The sequence below is a fragment of the Dipodomys spectabilis genome, unplaced genomic scaffold, assembly GCF_019054845.1.
Source record: "Dipodomys spectabilis isolate Male_0828 unplaced genomic scaffold, ASM1905484v1 ptg000436l, whole genome shotgun sequence".
Taxonomy (NCBI): domain Eukaryota; kingdom Metazoa; phylum Chordata; class Mammalia; order Rodentia; family Heteromyidae; genus Dipodomys; species Dipodomys spectabilis.
Genome location: NW_024871113.1, coordinates 2,190,975 through 2,207,249, shown reverse-complemented (window position 1 = coordinate 2,207,249; position 16,275 = coordinate 2,190,975). Strand labels below are relative to the sequence as shown.

The 16,275-nt window shown below is 36.0% G+C and overlaps 1 protein-coding gene and 1 pseudogene across 1 annotated transcript in view; one reads left to right on the top strand and one right to left on the bottom strand.

Annotated features, from left to right (window-relative positions):
- Nucleotides 1–16,275, bottom strand: part of Arhgap24 (Rho GTPase activating protein 24) — a 470,617-nt gene that overhangs the window by 436,626 nt on the left and 17,716 nt on the right. The window lies entirely within an intron of this gene.
- On the top strand, nt 8,764–9,542 carry LOC122097810 (annotated as a pseudogene).

Below are 16,275 nucleotides of genomic sequence, written 5' to 3'. Positions count from 1 at the left end.
CCTAAGGTTCAATGTGTCAGTGGGCCTGCCATAGGAATACCACCTTAGATTCATGGGAAAGGGAGGATTTGGAGTGAAAGCAATGCTTTATTAGGACTGATTCTGATAAGTTTATATACAAGACAAAGGGTACAGAAATCCAAAACAGTGACAAATGGGAATAAATCAAAGGAAAGAAAAAAATTGCAAACAGTATAATAAAAAACCTCTTGTTACCATTTCTTGGAGTTCATTTTGATAACCATTTGATATGATTATATGTACAAAGCTATTGAGTCCTTATGATTCTCTCCTAAGAATATCCTCCTTTGTTCTCATTGTGTGAATGTTTAGAGTACTGTTTAATTAATTACATCCAAGTATACTTATTTGTCTTTTACTATCCATTGGATTTACTTTTAGATTGATAGACACATTTTAATTATTACAAATGCTGGAAACCATACAGCCTATGTTTCTTTGGGTCCGGCTTACTTTGCTTAATATAATTTTTCCAAGTCTTCTCATTTCCTTATGAATGGGTAATACCATTCCTTCTGATGGAAGCATAGAATTACATTGTGTGTGTGTGTGTGTGTGTGTGTGTGTACCACAGTTTCTTGATCTAATCATCCACCGGTGGTCGTCTGAGTTGATTTGGGGAGGGGAAGAAGAAGCACAGAAACAATGAGACAAAGGTGAATCAACTCAGCAGTGATACTCACTAGACACTATGTTGGAAATGAAATTTACAACTTGAGGAGGACACATGTCAGGAGGGGAAAAACTGGGAAAAATAAGCGAAGGGTTGACACTGTTCAAAAAGAAATGTATAGGCTGGGAAGGTGGCTCAGTGGTAGAATGTTTGCCTTGCATGTATGAAGCTCTGGGTTCAGTTCCTCAGCACCACATAAGCAGAAAAGGCCAGAAGTGGAGCTATGACTGAAGTGGTAGAATGCTAGCCTTGAGCTGAAGAGTTGAGGGACAGTGCTCAGGCCCAGAGTTCAGGACCCATGACTGACAAAAATAAAGAAGAAATGTTATTCATGACCTGACTTATGTAACTGTAACCTTTCTCTTCATCACCTTTGCAATAAAATTTTTGAAAGAAAAAAAAAAACTAAAAGGCTGATCTAGAACCAAGATGACAGTTGGAATATCAGTGCACAAAGGCCAAAGATTATGCTCATTCCCAAACTACAATAATCCATACATGAAGTGGCCAGGGACTGGAGAAGGGTGAGAGCAATAGGAATAGAAGGAAAGATATTACAGGAACATTCTCTATCTCTAAAAACAGGATGCCAAAGTTTTATGTTTAGGATCTGTACTCCATTTCTCTTTGGGCTGAGGTCAAAGGTTTAGACAGCAGATAGAGAAACACTATGAAAGGTATGATTTAGGACTGGAAGATGAACTCTTCTAATCTTCAAAATAAATCACTCCCTCCTGCACATTTCTTACCTAAGGCAGTATTTCCCTTTTATAATGTTAGCATTTTTAATGTGCTGCTTTCTCTAGTGGCAATCTTGCTATCTTTCATCCAAATTATTTCCTGTGGGTATTTTTAAATCAGAATTTTAAATTTTATTTTTGGTCTGCTTCAAGTTAGAGGACTTGCCTGATGAATGTGAAAGTATATTTTAATTGAAATGCTTCATTTTTACTGTCTAGAAAGACAGTGGAAAATTCAATATGGAAGCTATATCTGAATTTCAAATTTCAGAATCATACTAATTACCTCAGAATAAGATAGATGAGAGATAAATGGATGGACAGATGGAAAGATGATAAACAGATAGACACACAACTTTATTCATAAGCTTCAAGATTCTCAAAATTTAATCATATTTTAGACTCTTTTCTAGTAAAAATGGTTATATGTATTTTCAGGAAGACAAAAATAAAACAAAAATATAGAAAGTTATAAAGAGTAGAATGCTAAATGAAACAATTTATTCTGAATATCAGTTTATATACATCGACATTTACAATGATGAATGAGAACCTAGACCTAAGCAAAAACTCAAATCCACCGTCATTTATCAGACAACCATCATTTATCATACAAACACCTCCACCAAGCCTGTGAGACATCAAGAATAATTTTCATGGCTTGGTGCTGGTGGCTCACACGTGTAATTCTAAATACTCAGGAGATTGAGATCTGAGGATTGTGGTCCAAAGCTATCCAAGGTAGAAAAGTCTATGAGATTCTTATCTCCAATTAACCAGCAAAAAGCTGAAAGTGGAGCTGTGGTTCAAGTGGTAGAGCACTAGCCTTCAATTTAAAAAAATGGGACAGCACTCAGACACAGAGTTCAGACCTAAGGAACAGGAAAGAAAGGAAGGAAGGAAGGAAGGAAGGAAGGAAGAAAGAAAGAAAGGAAGGAAGGAAGGAAGGAAGAAAGAAAGAAAGAAAGAAAGAAAGAAAGAAAGAAAGAAAGAAAGAAAGAAAGAAAGAAAGAAAGAAGGAAAGAAAGAAGGAAGGAAGGAAGGAAATAAGGAGAGAGAAAGGGAAGACAAGAAATAGAGAAAGAAAGAAGGAAAGAAAGAAGGAAGGAAGGAAGGGTGAATAATTTTCAAGTTTATATTAGAAAGCAGAATAGAAGGTCTACTGCTAGTCACATCACTCGAAGTCCAAGCTTATTACCATTTCATTGATTATTTTCTATTTTCTAATGACAAAGTTGCAGTTATTCATTCAGACACTGATTGCAATAGCTACTGCTTTTCTACTACAAGTCAGACACTAAATGCTCAGGTTAGGTAAAATGAAATAAGTAGCATCACAACTTTCAAGGAATCCACATTCTGGAGAGGAAAGAGACAAGCAAACAGAAAAGTGATCAAAGGACCAACAGAAGGCCCGGGGAATCTGTGCAGATCTTAGGGAATGTCCTTCCTAAATCCATGGAAATCCAACTACCCAAGCTGTAATCTCAACTCTACTACACAGATTTTGTCTACCATCTATGTTCATGTTTACTTGACCTTTCCTAAGTTTCTGAACAATGAGAATCTGTCAAATTTAGTCTTTAGTATACATGTTGTTTTATATTTCTGAGTGTGTGTGTGTGTGTGTGTGTGTGTGTGTGTGTGTGTGTGTGTGTGTGTACACTTTAAGATGGTATTTAACAATTCTTTTTCATAGTTTGCTAAAGAAAATACAGGGAGTATTTTATACTTAACAGCACATTTCAGTTTGGATGCTAAATTTTTATCTATCACCTATCATTGATGGCCCTTCTAAACTCTTAGAAGAGTATACATTCATGTTATAGTACTGCCATAACCAAATTGCTGCTGACACACTTGCAAATATTGGCACATGTTTTTACTCTAAAACAATAAATCTGGTGTAAGTTAGCAGTCATTCTGAACAAGTTCTAGAAAGTAAGTACCAGCATCTTGGTAAGAACAAGTAGGCAACGACAGCAGGCTGGTTATCAATAATAAGCTGTAAACCACAATGAGGGGTTAACTGCAAGGTTTCATCTCTGATCCCACAAATAGCAGGAAATTGTGGCTAATGCAGTGAAAGTATAAGTTGTCTGAATTAAGTGAAATACAAAAACTATATATGGCAATATTTGAAAATAACACACTTCTAAAGATTGTTTTTCCTTTACTCAAGAGCAACCTTTTATTTTCTTGGTGATGTGACTAAGTTCTTATTAGTTACTAAGAGCTATTTTCATTTTTAATAAAAGGATTAGAGAAATGTTGTGAAATATTTGGTAAATATTCTTGAGCTTTACTGTATAAAAGACTCGCTTGAGAAATGTGTAAATGTGTTAGAAAGTGGATTCTAGGGACCTGTTCCCAAATATTCTAAATCTTCCCTAGACTTTAAGAAAGAAAAACACCTTCTACTCTCACCACTGTATTGTGTTCCAGATGGTATAACAAAACTGTGGATTTCCCCTCTCTGGTACAGGAGCTCTCACTCTCTGAAAGATTCAACATAAGCCCAGAATCACGGCCTAGAGTACAATTGTTTAGGTGAAACTACCTTTTTCCACTAGTATAATTGAAAACTGGTGATTAATATTCGTTGTACTCATAGACTGATATTTTGAATTAAAGTCCCATGGTACAGCTACTTAAAAGTAATTTAAATTTTTTTTAAAGACTAAGTACATTGATATCAAAGTAAGCAAGTCACAGAAACAATAATCACATAAGCCATCGGGCCACTTTCTATGTATTATTGAATTAAAGGAATAAGAGAATGGGATGTCTGCAAGTTGTAATTGTGACCAGGGTACAAGCCACATGTTGATTCTGAACTAAGTGCCAACCCAGGTATACCAATAATCATTCATTTACGGTTTCCTTCAACCCTCTGTAGTAGGAGTCTAGGTGAGAATTAAGATGTTGGTGACATTTGACACATTAACACTGATTCTTTGCAAACAAGTGCTTTATTTTCTCCCCCAAATCTCCTTGTTTCTGTACCAAAAGAAAGAAAATAAATTACTAGCCTGCCTTGTGGTTTACTTGGGTAGAAGTCAATACTCTTCATTATCCAAGTTAAGAGAAAAAGGAATCTAATCATAATGGCTCCCATTTCTTTAGATCAGAAATTAAAATGATGGAGAAGGTGCTTGGATACTCAAAGAGACACAAAACAGGTAACATAGCGGTGGGCCCAAAGACAGTTAAGATTGTTTGTGGGGGAGAGGGAAAGTACGAGAAAATTGAGGGAAGGGCTAAAGTTTGACAATAAACGTACTCTTTACCTCTGTATATCACCTTGCCAATTAAAAAATGATGTATACAAAAGCTAAGGATGGGATGCTGAATTTATTATTGTAGCCTAGAGGAGCTTATAACATTCTTTATGTAGATAATTTGTAACACTAGGGAGCAAAATAACAATTTTGTATTGATAAAGTATTTCAAGGTGATTTCTCTCCTACAATTAATCTTTGCAGAAGTCTCTGAGAAATAACTATTCTTATACACATGTTGAACTTAAACCTTACAGATGATATTTTGCCAAATCCACATGTGACTCTGACAGAATTGAGACATGAAACCATTCTTTTAGGCTTCACCAGAGGGTGCCATTTAATGTTCTGATTGGGCTAGCCAGCATGGATAGGACCTGAGGGGACTTAGTCACCAACATCTGTGACTTGACTAATGAACTCAGTTGGTTAGGGTCTTTCCAGTCTTCTTTCTACATCCTTCTGTAATTAGTCACTAAGTTGAGTCATATTAACTACCACATTTCTTGACTCCATTCCACCCTTTCTTCACCAGCAGTGTCCAAGTTCATACTATAACCTGGCCATTTACCAAATATCTCATAATCCTGTTTCTTGACACGTGAGTTGTGTCAAGAAACAATTCCTGTCTGAAATGATTTCTTCTCTTCCTGTTCACTTGTAAACTTTGCAAAGTCCATCCATAAATTCCAAGTTCATTTCTTAATGTTTTATAGTGGGAGAGAACAAGGAAACATTCACTAAAAAGAAAGGTTTCACAGAAAGATATTTGGGTAATATTAACTTCATGAAAGGTTTTTGAGCTGTATGAGTGCTAGTTTCCACATCTTGACATCTGTAAAACTCACATGAAAATGTGATTTGAACCAAATGCCATACAGAACCCAAGGTTTTGCTTTTTATTTATTTTATTATTTTTGTTTTCGGTCATAGGGCTTGAACTTTGTTGCTGTCCCTGTGCTCTTCAGCTCAAGGCAAGCATTCTAACCACTTAAGCCACAGCACCACTTCTGGTTTTCTGGTGGTTTATTGGAGATAAGAGTCTCATGGATTTTCCTGCCCAGGCTGGCTTTGAACCGTGATTCTCAGATCTCAGCCTCCTGAGTAGCTAAGATTTCAGGCGTGAGCCACCAGCGCCTGGCTGCTTTTTATTTTTAAGATTGAATATACTCTAATCTGTATAGTTTTACATGCTGATTTTAATTAACATAACTTATTAGATTTCTTCCAATATGACATTGTACATACTTGTGGTCAAGGTTGATGAGTAAACCGTACAAAAGATAAAAGTTGCCGGTGTGGGTGATTCACGCCTTTAATCCTATGTACTTAAGAGGCTGAGATCTGAGGATCACGGTTCAAAGTCAGTCTGGGCAAGAAAGTCCATGAGATTCTTATCTCCAGTAAACCACTAAACTGGAAGTGGCACTGTGGCTCAAGCAGTAGAGCACTCATCTTGAGCTGAAGAGCTGAGGGACAGCACCCAGGCCCAGAGTTCAAGCCTCATGACCAACCAAAAAAAAAAAAAAAAAAAGATAAAAGTCTTCAAATTCAGAGAAGAAAAACACTTTTCCTTGGAAAGAGGTTTTTAATCTCAGTTATGAAAAGTAGACAAACATTCCCACCATATCATGGATATGTGTGTGTATTTAGTCATTTAGAAAATGCAGGAATCCTGATAAGATCCAAAGTAAAGCAGGAACCACAAATAACAACAGTATTTCAGGAGTCCTCGCTCCATGTCAGGGATCCATAAACACTATCTACTGTCTCATTAAACTCTACAATAATAATGTAAATATTTTTTTGTTCTCAATCTGCAGAAGGAGGAACTGAGATCAAGAGAGATTAGTGAGACCAAAAGTCACATAGATGATAAATATTAAAATTCCAATAAATAATCTACAACCTTTATATTCTGACAGATTTTAGCACATAGCTTCTACTGGAAGCAAGACTTGAAAATGCCTTACATTAAGAAAATAGAGAGTTGGTTCTTTGAAAAATTAACAAAATAGATAGATCCTTAGCAAACCTGACCAAAAAAAGAAGAGAACACATCTGAAAAACTAAAAGTAGAAATGAAAATGGGAACATCACAACAGAAAAAAATCAAGATTCAGAAAATTGTAAGAGAATACTTTGCAAACCTTTATACTAAAAAGTTGGAGGATCTGGATGAAATGGAAGAATTCCTAGAGAATATTGATATACCCAAACTAAGTGAAGCAGATTTAAACCAATTACATAGACCCATAACAAGTTATGAAACAGAAATAGCAATAAAAACCTCCCATCTAAAAAAAAAGCCCAGGACCGGATGGATTTACAGCCAAAATCTGTAAGGCCTTCAGAAGAGAACTCACTCCCATACTCCTCAAACTCATCAATGAACTAGGAAGGGAAAGTTCACTACCAAACTCATTCTATGAACCAGAATAACCCTCATCCCCAAACCAGACAGGTACTCATCAAAGAAAGAACTTAGACCCATCTCTTTGATGAACATCGATACAAAACTTCTCAATAGAATTCTGGCCAACCAAATTCAACAACTGACAAAAAAAAAACCCATACACTATATCTAGGGTTGCAAAGCTAGTTCAATATACACAAGTCAATTAATGTAATTCAACACATCAGGAGAAGCAAGGACATGATCATCTCAATAGATGCAGAAAAAACATTTGACAAGATCCAACACCCCTTTATAATAAAAGCTCTGGAGAAGCTAGGCATCCATGGAACATCCCTCAGTATAATGAAGGTTGTATATGACAAACTTAAAGCCAGCATTTATACTTAATGATGAAATGTCTAATCAATCATGAAGGAGACTGGGACGTACACTCTCTCCACTTCTCTTCAATATGGTACCGAAATTCCTAGCTAGAGTAGTAAGGCAAAAAACAAACAAAGGGGATCCAAGTAGGAAAAGAAGAAGTAAAATTCTCCCCCTTTGAAGATATGATCCTGCATTTAAGGAACCCTATAGATTCCTCTCCCAAGTTACTTGAGCTGATTTGAAACTTTGGCAAAATAGCAAGGTATAAAATTAATCCACAAAATCATATATATACACAATGGAATTCTATGCCTCCATCAGAAAGAATGACATTGCCCCATTTGCTAGGAAAGGGAAAGACTTGGAAAAATTTTATATTAAGTAAAGTAAGCCAGGCCCCAAGAAACATAGGTCCCATGATTTCCCTTATTTGCAATAACTAGTATATGTCTGAGTCAAGCAGAAAAGGTCAGATAAGGTGACGTTAGGGAAATGAACCCTAAGATATGTATTCAAATGTCTTTTTTTTTTCTTTCATGCGATTGTTTCTAACATATTTATAAGATTATTTCTTTGTTGCTTTGTAGGTCCCTCCCCCACGGTATAACCCCTGCTTTCACTGTATTTGATGACGGTATAATTTGCGGAGGGGAAGGGGAAAAACAAATCGTCTAAATAGGGATACAGGTGGACCCATTGCAACAATGAGATGTACAAGGTGTTAGGTCGAAAACGAACTTTACAACTTTGGTGGGGAGGGGAGCGGGGAGGATGGGAAGGGGAAACAAAGGAGGAGGCTACAATGCTGATAAGAAATGTACTCATTATCTTGCCCATGTAATTGTAACCCCTCTGTACAGTTTTTTCACAATAAAAATATTTAAAAAAATAAAATAAAGTAAAATAAATCCACAAAATCAGTAGCTTTTCTGTATGTCAATGATGAGAAGAGCAAGACTGAAATCAGGAAAGCAGCTCCATTTGTAATAGCCTAAAAAAACTCTAGGAATTAACTTAACCAAAGATGTGAAGGACCTTTTTGATAAAAGCCTTAATAAGCTGGAAAAAAATTAAAGCCCATTTAAGGAAATGGAAAATATTTTCATGCTCCTGAACTGGAAAGATTAACATCATGAAAATGGCAGTCCTTCTCAAAGCTATCTACAAATTCAATGCAATATCCATCAAAATCAATGATACAGAGGAAGCAATAAAAAAATCCATATGGGTTCTTGTTTCTTTCCTGTCTACTCTCCAGCCGCTATGAGGGACAGCAGAGATGGTTTTCGAAGAAAAAGTTTCTACTCTTCCCATTATTCAAGGGACCTTTCTCCCCATAAAAGGGAGCCTCTATTTTTCAGTCACCTAGAGGTCGAAAGGACTCTGCACACAGCAGATCTGGCTCCAGTGTCAGCAGCAAGGGCTACTCTCCAGAACGGAGCAAAACGTATTCATTCCACCAGTCTCAACATAGAAGTAAAGAGAGATCTGTTCAGTCTCTGAAAATATCACGAGACACTTCACCTTCAAGCTCTTCAGCAGTTCCTTCATCAAAGGTGTTAGACAAACCCACTAGGTTCACCGAAGAGGAACTGGCTGAGGCTGCAAGCAAGTGGGCTGCAGAAAAGTTAGAGAAGTCAGATGAGAGTAATTTGCCTGAAATTTCTGAGTTCGAGACAGTACCTGCTGCACCATTATTCATTGACCAGCCGGAGGAACCTGAGTCGAATACAACGGACGGGATAGAATTATTTGAAGACAGTCAGATAGGCAGTCCCTCTAAAGCAATAGCATCAAAAAACAAAAGAGATTGAACAGGTTTACTGGCAAGACTGTGAAACTTTCGGGATGGTGGTGAAAAATGCTGATTGAAAAAGATCCTTCATTAGAATAGTCAATACAGTTTGCACTGAGGCAGAATTTACATGAAATAGGTGAGTGGTGTGTTGAAGAATTGAAGCTTTTCATTTCAGAGTATGATAATTCTGCTCAAGATTTTGGACAGCATTTTTAGAAAAATTAGTGTTCAGGCAAAATAAATATATAAAAAAATGTTTCTAGATATAACCACCTTCCCTCCTCCACCTCTAAAACTGTGTAAATCCTTAATGTACGGAACATTTTTGATGAAGAGTAATACTTTATTTGGCCATATTCCAATTCAGGTAAATGTCTAAAATAGTGTTTGAAAGATACTTTAATTATAATTTTTTCTAAACATAAAGTCACTTAATCCATACTCCCCCAGCCACTCCCCCCGCAAAAAAAAAAAAAAAAATGATGGTTAATTTGCTAAGCTTTGGAAAAACAATCCTGGAGAGCATCTCTTTGTACTTACTCCTATTCTACTGTCTTCCATGGCATATGGTGATTTAGTCATTTGAATGTTTTTTATAGGTAGAGATCATTCCACTTAAATAAGTATAGTCTTTTGCATTCTTGTAGCAGAGATCATCATGTGAAAACCGTTAGCATTCTGAGTTGTGATTATTTTTTTATTGTGAAAATACCATACAGAGGAGTTACAGTTACATGGGCAAGATAACGAGTAGATTTCTTATCAAGCATTGTTGCCTCCTCCTTTGTTTTCCCTTTCCATCCCTTCCTATCTCCGCCCTCCCCCAGATTCCCTCCCCTCCCCTCCCCTCCACACCCCCTGCCAAAGTTGTAAAGTTCGTTTTTCAACATAACGATTTGTACATCTCATTGTTGCAATGGGTCCACCTGTATCCCTATTTAAATGATTTGTTTTTTCGCTTCCCCTCCACAAATTATATCAACATCAAATACAGTGAAAGCAGGGGTTATACCGTGGGGGAAGGACATACAAAGCAACAAAGAAATCATCTTATAAATATGTTAGAAACAATTGCATGAAAACTAAAACATTTGAATACATATCTTAGGGTTCATTTCACCTAACATCAACTTATCTGACCTTTTCTGCTTGACTCAGACATATACTAGTTATTGCAAATAAGGGAAACCATGGGACCTATGTTTCTTTGGGCCTGGCTTACTTCACTTAATATAATTTTTTCCAAGTCTTTCCATTTCCTAACAAATGGGGCAATGCCATTCTTTCTGATGGAGGCATAGAATTCCATTGTGTATATATACCACATTTTCTTGATCCATTCATCTACTGAGGGCATCTGGGTTGGTTTTCTATATCTTAGCTATGGTAGATAATGCTGCAATAAACATAGTTGTGCTGGTAGCTTTAGTATGGTCTTGTTTGTGATCATTCGGGTAAATGCCCAAATGTGGATTTTGTTTTTTTTTATAGACTCTTCTGTTAGGTCTTTAGCAAGTCGAGGATACCATCCTAATAAGTACCCTGATATCTTAGTGTGTGTTTGCTTTGAAAACAGTTCTTATTCAGCAACAAAACATATTTAAGCCCTCTAAAACATACCTTAAAATTTTTTTCTCAAATAACTTAGTGTTTTTTCTTAAAATATTCATGGAAGTTTGGAGTACTCTAGCTGATCAAACTTTAAACATCATCCAGTAAGAATAAAAGAAAGCAATTTGAGGTGGAAGATGAGTATTTTAAAGATGTAATTACTGAAATAACTTTCTATGGAAAAGCTCAGCATATATAGGAGATTGGAGTTTAACATTTTCATAGGCCCATACTTTAAAAAAAGTGATCACATATTCATGTTTAAACCATTTGCAAATTATTCTTTTATTAGTCTCTATTTGTTCTGCTGACTTTTAAATGTCTCTTAACCGTCAAAACTGTTCTTAAAAAAACAAAGGAGAATTAGTAAGCTAGCAAGCAGTCTGTGTGTGTACCCAGTTCTTCATGAGTGAGCCAACCAAATCACAAGTTAGTTAAGAATTTAATTGGGACCATTAGAATATTCCACCCATTTCCTGGCCATTTTCAGCAGCCCTGTGCGTTGAGCCAAAATAAAAATTTGTAGTATTAGTTAGTATGGAAACTTTAACAATCATGTTTGTTATTACAGCCCAATTGCTTAACCTCCCATCCTTTTTCCATTTCTACCATATGCTCACTTCAGTTCTGGCCTTATTTCTATGCCCTTTATTGTTGCCCTCATCTAAAAGTACCTAAAGATTATATTGAACGTGGAAATAGCAGTATAAATAATTTTAATGGAGTTTATGATGGGTGCTTCAAAATATGTTAAACCATTTTACAAGTTTCCATGAAGGCCATAGAAGTTTCTAAGCCCACCTTAATTTTCTTCTGGTTGAGATCTAACTTCTTGACTTATCCAACATTTATAAGGTATAAGCCCAATAAAAGTCCCATATATTATCTCTGCTATTTCTTCAGTGTGAATAGTGATGTGTTGCTCACTTTAGAAAGATCAGGAAGGTACTGATGTTGATTTTATTTTATCCTCTCAGTGTTTTTTCTTTCCCTTAACTATTCTATTCCCACAATTCAGTTCCTTTAATCAAGATTTTTTTACAAGATTTTTAAAAGTAAAATTTGAGACACTACCATAGGCAGAGGAGTTGTTCACTTTATTGAAATTATTAAATGTTTACTAACATATATTTCAGTGCAGGCACAAGCATTTAAAGCTGCTTATAGCTTGCCATTGGCAGCATTCTGATAGGCTTGTCAGTGTTAAACAGCTTATTTGGTTTTTGCTTTATGATGCCTTTTAAAGTCTAATTTTAGGATAGATATATTGAGATGTGTTCTACAGTGTATTTTGCTAAGTGTTCTTATTTGTAGATTGTCTGTTGTTTTTGAGTAATGCCCAACTGATGTGACAAAACTTTTATTGTCTTACCATAAAGCCTTGATGATCAACAGGGAAAACAGATATTGTAAAGCTTTTTGTGAACTTAAAAAAAATCCATATGGAATAATAAAGGACCCAGAATAGCAAAAATGATCCTTAGCAAATAGACAGTGCTGGTGGAATATCAATACCAAACTTCAAACTCTATAACTCTATTACAAAGCTATAATAATAATAAAAAAACCAGACAGTTTGGTTCTGGCACAAGAACAGACCTGAAGAACAATGGAATAGGACTTAAGATCTATAAATGAACCCTCAGACTTATATTTGATAAAGGAGCCAAAAATGCAGGAGGGAAGAAAGATAGCCTCTTCAAAAAATGGTACTGGCAGAACTGGCCATACACATGCAGAAAACTGAAGCCAGATCCTTTTATATCACCCTGCACCTAAATCAATTTCAAATGGATCAAAGACCTCACCCTGAAATTGTTGCAGGAAGGAATATGGGAAACACCAGGGCTCCTTGGCAGAGGAGGGTCTTCTTGGGGAGGAAGTTGCTAATATCAAGTGTTACTGGCACCTCAACCATGAAGGTTTGGCTGACTAATAATTGATGTGGTTCCCTGAATGTCGGTTCTTTTGGCTTGCTTTGTTTTATGTTTGTCCTTATGTTTTGCTTGTTTGTCTAGTTTATTTTTTTCTATCAAATATGAATGAAGCACACACACATACATACTGAAAAATATACTATGATAGAAATAAGTTCCTTATTGTTTTGGAATATCTCCTATTCAGAATTAGTTGAGAAAAATCATATTATGTTAGTAACATCAGAACTGTGGCATAACCCCAGCGTCAGTGACTCACACCTGTAATGTATCTATTTAGGAGGCTGAGACCAGAGGATCAAGGTTCAAATTTGGGCAGAACAGCTGGTGATACTCCATCACCAAAATGCCAGGTTGGATGTGTGGGTTAAATAGTAAAACATTAACCATGAACAAGAAGCCCAAAATCCTGAGTTCAAGCCCTGGTGTGGGCACAAAAGGAAGAAACCAAAAGTGAGCATATAAAATTATACATAATTTCTGTCCTTGTAATTTGAGGCTGCTTTAGTCTTCAGTCTAGACTTTAAAAGATAAAACCAGGGTATGAATGGGAAAATCGAAACTAGAAACAACAATGAGCAGGAGAGATAAATAGAGGCTTGAAAAAAAAAAAAACAAAATTAGATTATTAGGTATATTAGGTCTTAAGCTAATTTTTGCAGATTTATCTTTTTAAGGACAGTTAAAATTTTCTAGTAGAATGATATGTAGTTTCTATTCATATTTTTCAAATTATACACAACATTCTCGCTCAAGTTGTACAGTAGCCGGCAAATATATTAGAAATATGAGGCTTTAACCAGGCACCGGTGGCTCACACCTGTAATCCTTGCTACTCAGGAGGCTGAGATCTGAGGATCACAGTCCAAAGCAGCCCAGGCAGGAAAAAGTCCTTGAGACTCTTATCTCCAATAAACCACTAGAAAACCGGAAGTGGCGCTGTGGCTCAAGCGGTAGAGCGCTCGCCTTGAGCTGAAGAGCACAGGGACAGCACCCAAGCCCAGAGTTCAAGCCCCACGACCGACCGAAAAAAAAGAAAAGAAAACTATATCTTAGAGAAGAATTAGAACTAACAAATGTAGATGGAATGACAAAAAATAAAATTTACCATTTGACAAAACCAAAGTGACAATGGTTTCAATGGAGAGTGGAGGATGGAGCACAGAAACTTGTGGCTGAAAGTATTATGAGAAACTGAACATTTAAATGCAGACTCTAAGTAACCCTCCACATGATGCTTACTAACTGCCAAAAGGAAATGAGCTATTTTATAGAAATTTGGCAGACCGCAATTGAGGAACTGAAGACAACACCACTGGAATGGCACAACTTGACTCTCATACTTTCTGATAAAATGCATTGAAGGGTATAGTATTACTCTATGGCACTTTTGTCAAGATATGCCCAAGATGAACTTAGTCAGAAGACAGTAGAAAGCCCACAGTGAAAGACATTCATCGAAGTTACTACTCATCGCCCTTTACAAGTGTCAAGATCTTATAAAAAAGAGGAACTATCTCAAACTGGAGAAAGCAAGAGACACAAGAACTAAATCCCTTGTTATGATTTTTGTTTGTCATATAGACTAGAAGAAAAGAGCACTGATAGGAGAAATGACAGAATTTGAAGGAAATATAAAGCATCCTGATTGCAATAATCTTAAGGTGCTAATATTTTAATGTTTCTTTTTTCCTCTTTTAATTTTACTTCTTTGCTTTATTTTTTGTTTATATGGTACTTAGGAATCAAACCCAGGGCTTCATACATGCTAGGTAAACACTCTACCACTAAGCCACATTCCAAGCCCCAGATGCTAATATTTTTTAAAGCCCATAAATGCCATTGTGAACATTTTTATAATTCAAATTATTGTACTAAAAAGCTAAAAGGTAAAATACAAACTTAAAATGTCTTATCATCCTGAAAGATGACCCTCAACAATAAATCTCAGGGACAATAATTAACATTTGCACTATGAAATGTGTTTAACTCTATTTGTGGTAATATTTAAATGGATGTCAGAAAAGAAGTGACTCTCAAATGTAGAAACAAATGGGTTTATTTTCCAAATCAGTTTTTGAAAGAGCTTTATGAGGATAGAAAAAGAAGGGAGGAGGTAATAACAATATCCAACAGTTCAAGCAATTAAAGTAGAATACTTAGCAGCTTCGGAGGATCCTAACAGACCAAAACTAATGAATAGTCTTTGAAGTACATCCAGGAAATGTGTAACTGGATAAGAGGAGGGACCATGTGAACACCATGGCCAATAGTAATGAGAAGGAACACAGGACAAAAAAGATTATATGAAAGTTTGGTACTTATAGGAAATAAATATGATAATGTTTCTGAGTAAAATAAAGCAAGAAACTAAGACAGTAGTGAAGGTAAAATGCAGGGAGGAAAATGGAAAGAAAAAAGTGGTTAGAGAAAGTGGTTAGAAACCAGACACTGAACTTTAAATAGGAAGAGGCCTAATATTTGCATTAGAGCAGAAGTGAGTGAGCGGTGGATGTGGTTCCTGGCTCACAGCTGTCACCTACCTACTCAGTACAGCTTGAGCTTCATTACAATTCATGAAGCAGCTGAAACTTCTGGGGAAACTTGAGGCTATACTTTAAGACAGCAGCACTGAAACCCGGAGTCAGTAGAGGTTCTTATCAAAAGGCAAGGTTCTTGGATTTCTGGTTGGCAGTGTGTACTGGCCAGACAACCTTCCTTCGGCCAAGGAACAAGTTGAGATTCAGGACCAAAGTCTAGATGAAAAATATCAATTCTAGGCCCCAGTAGGTATCCAGCCCCCTCTGAACCTCTCTTAGGACCACATTCTGCATCATCTTTCCCTTCAGCTTGATTTCTACGTGGCTATGTTGGTCTGAGTAGCCCCTAACAGTCTTGGATTTCTAGATAACATTTGTTATGAAATAGAATCTAGCTGATTTATTAAGAAAAATGAGTAAACAGAACAGTAAGTGGCAATTAATAGCAGAAGAAGCTACTTTCCATAACTTATTTTTGTAATCAGACTTTCTGAAATGGATATTTAAAGTCAAACAAAAATTAGCAGAGAAAATGAGAGAGAACAAAAGTTATTTTCTCAGGGCTTATTTTAAATGGAAGAATTTACCAAGCTTTCTATCAATGAGTTAAACAAAAATATAATTTAAAACCAGACATTAATTATGAAAAACGTATTACTTTAAAGTTGGTCTAAGAAAACATTAATTTTATGTTATAAATTATATGACATTTAATATCATGCCTGATGGTCAAAGCTTTCAAGAGGATGAAGAACAATTCTAAAATAATTGAGGTTTTTACTAACCTGTATAAATACAAGTCACAGGAAGAAACTTGCTTGTATAAGAAGAATGTATTAAACTAAATGCACCTATTAACAAAAGATAAATTGGGGCTTTCAGAAGACAG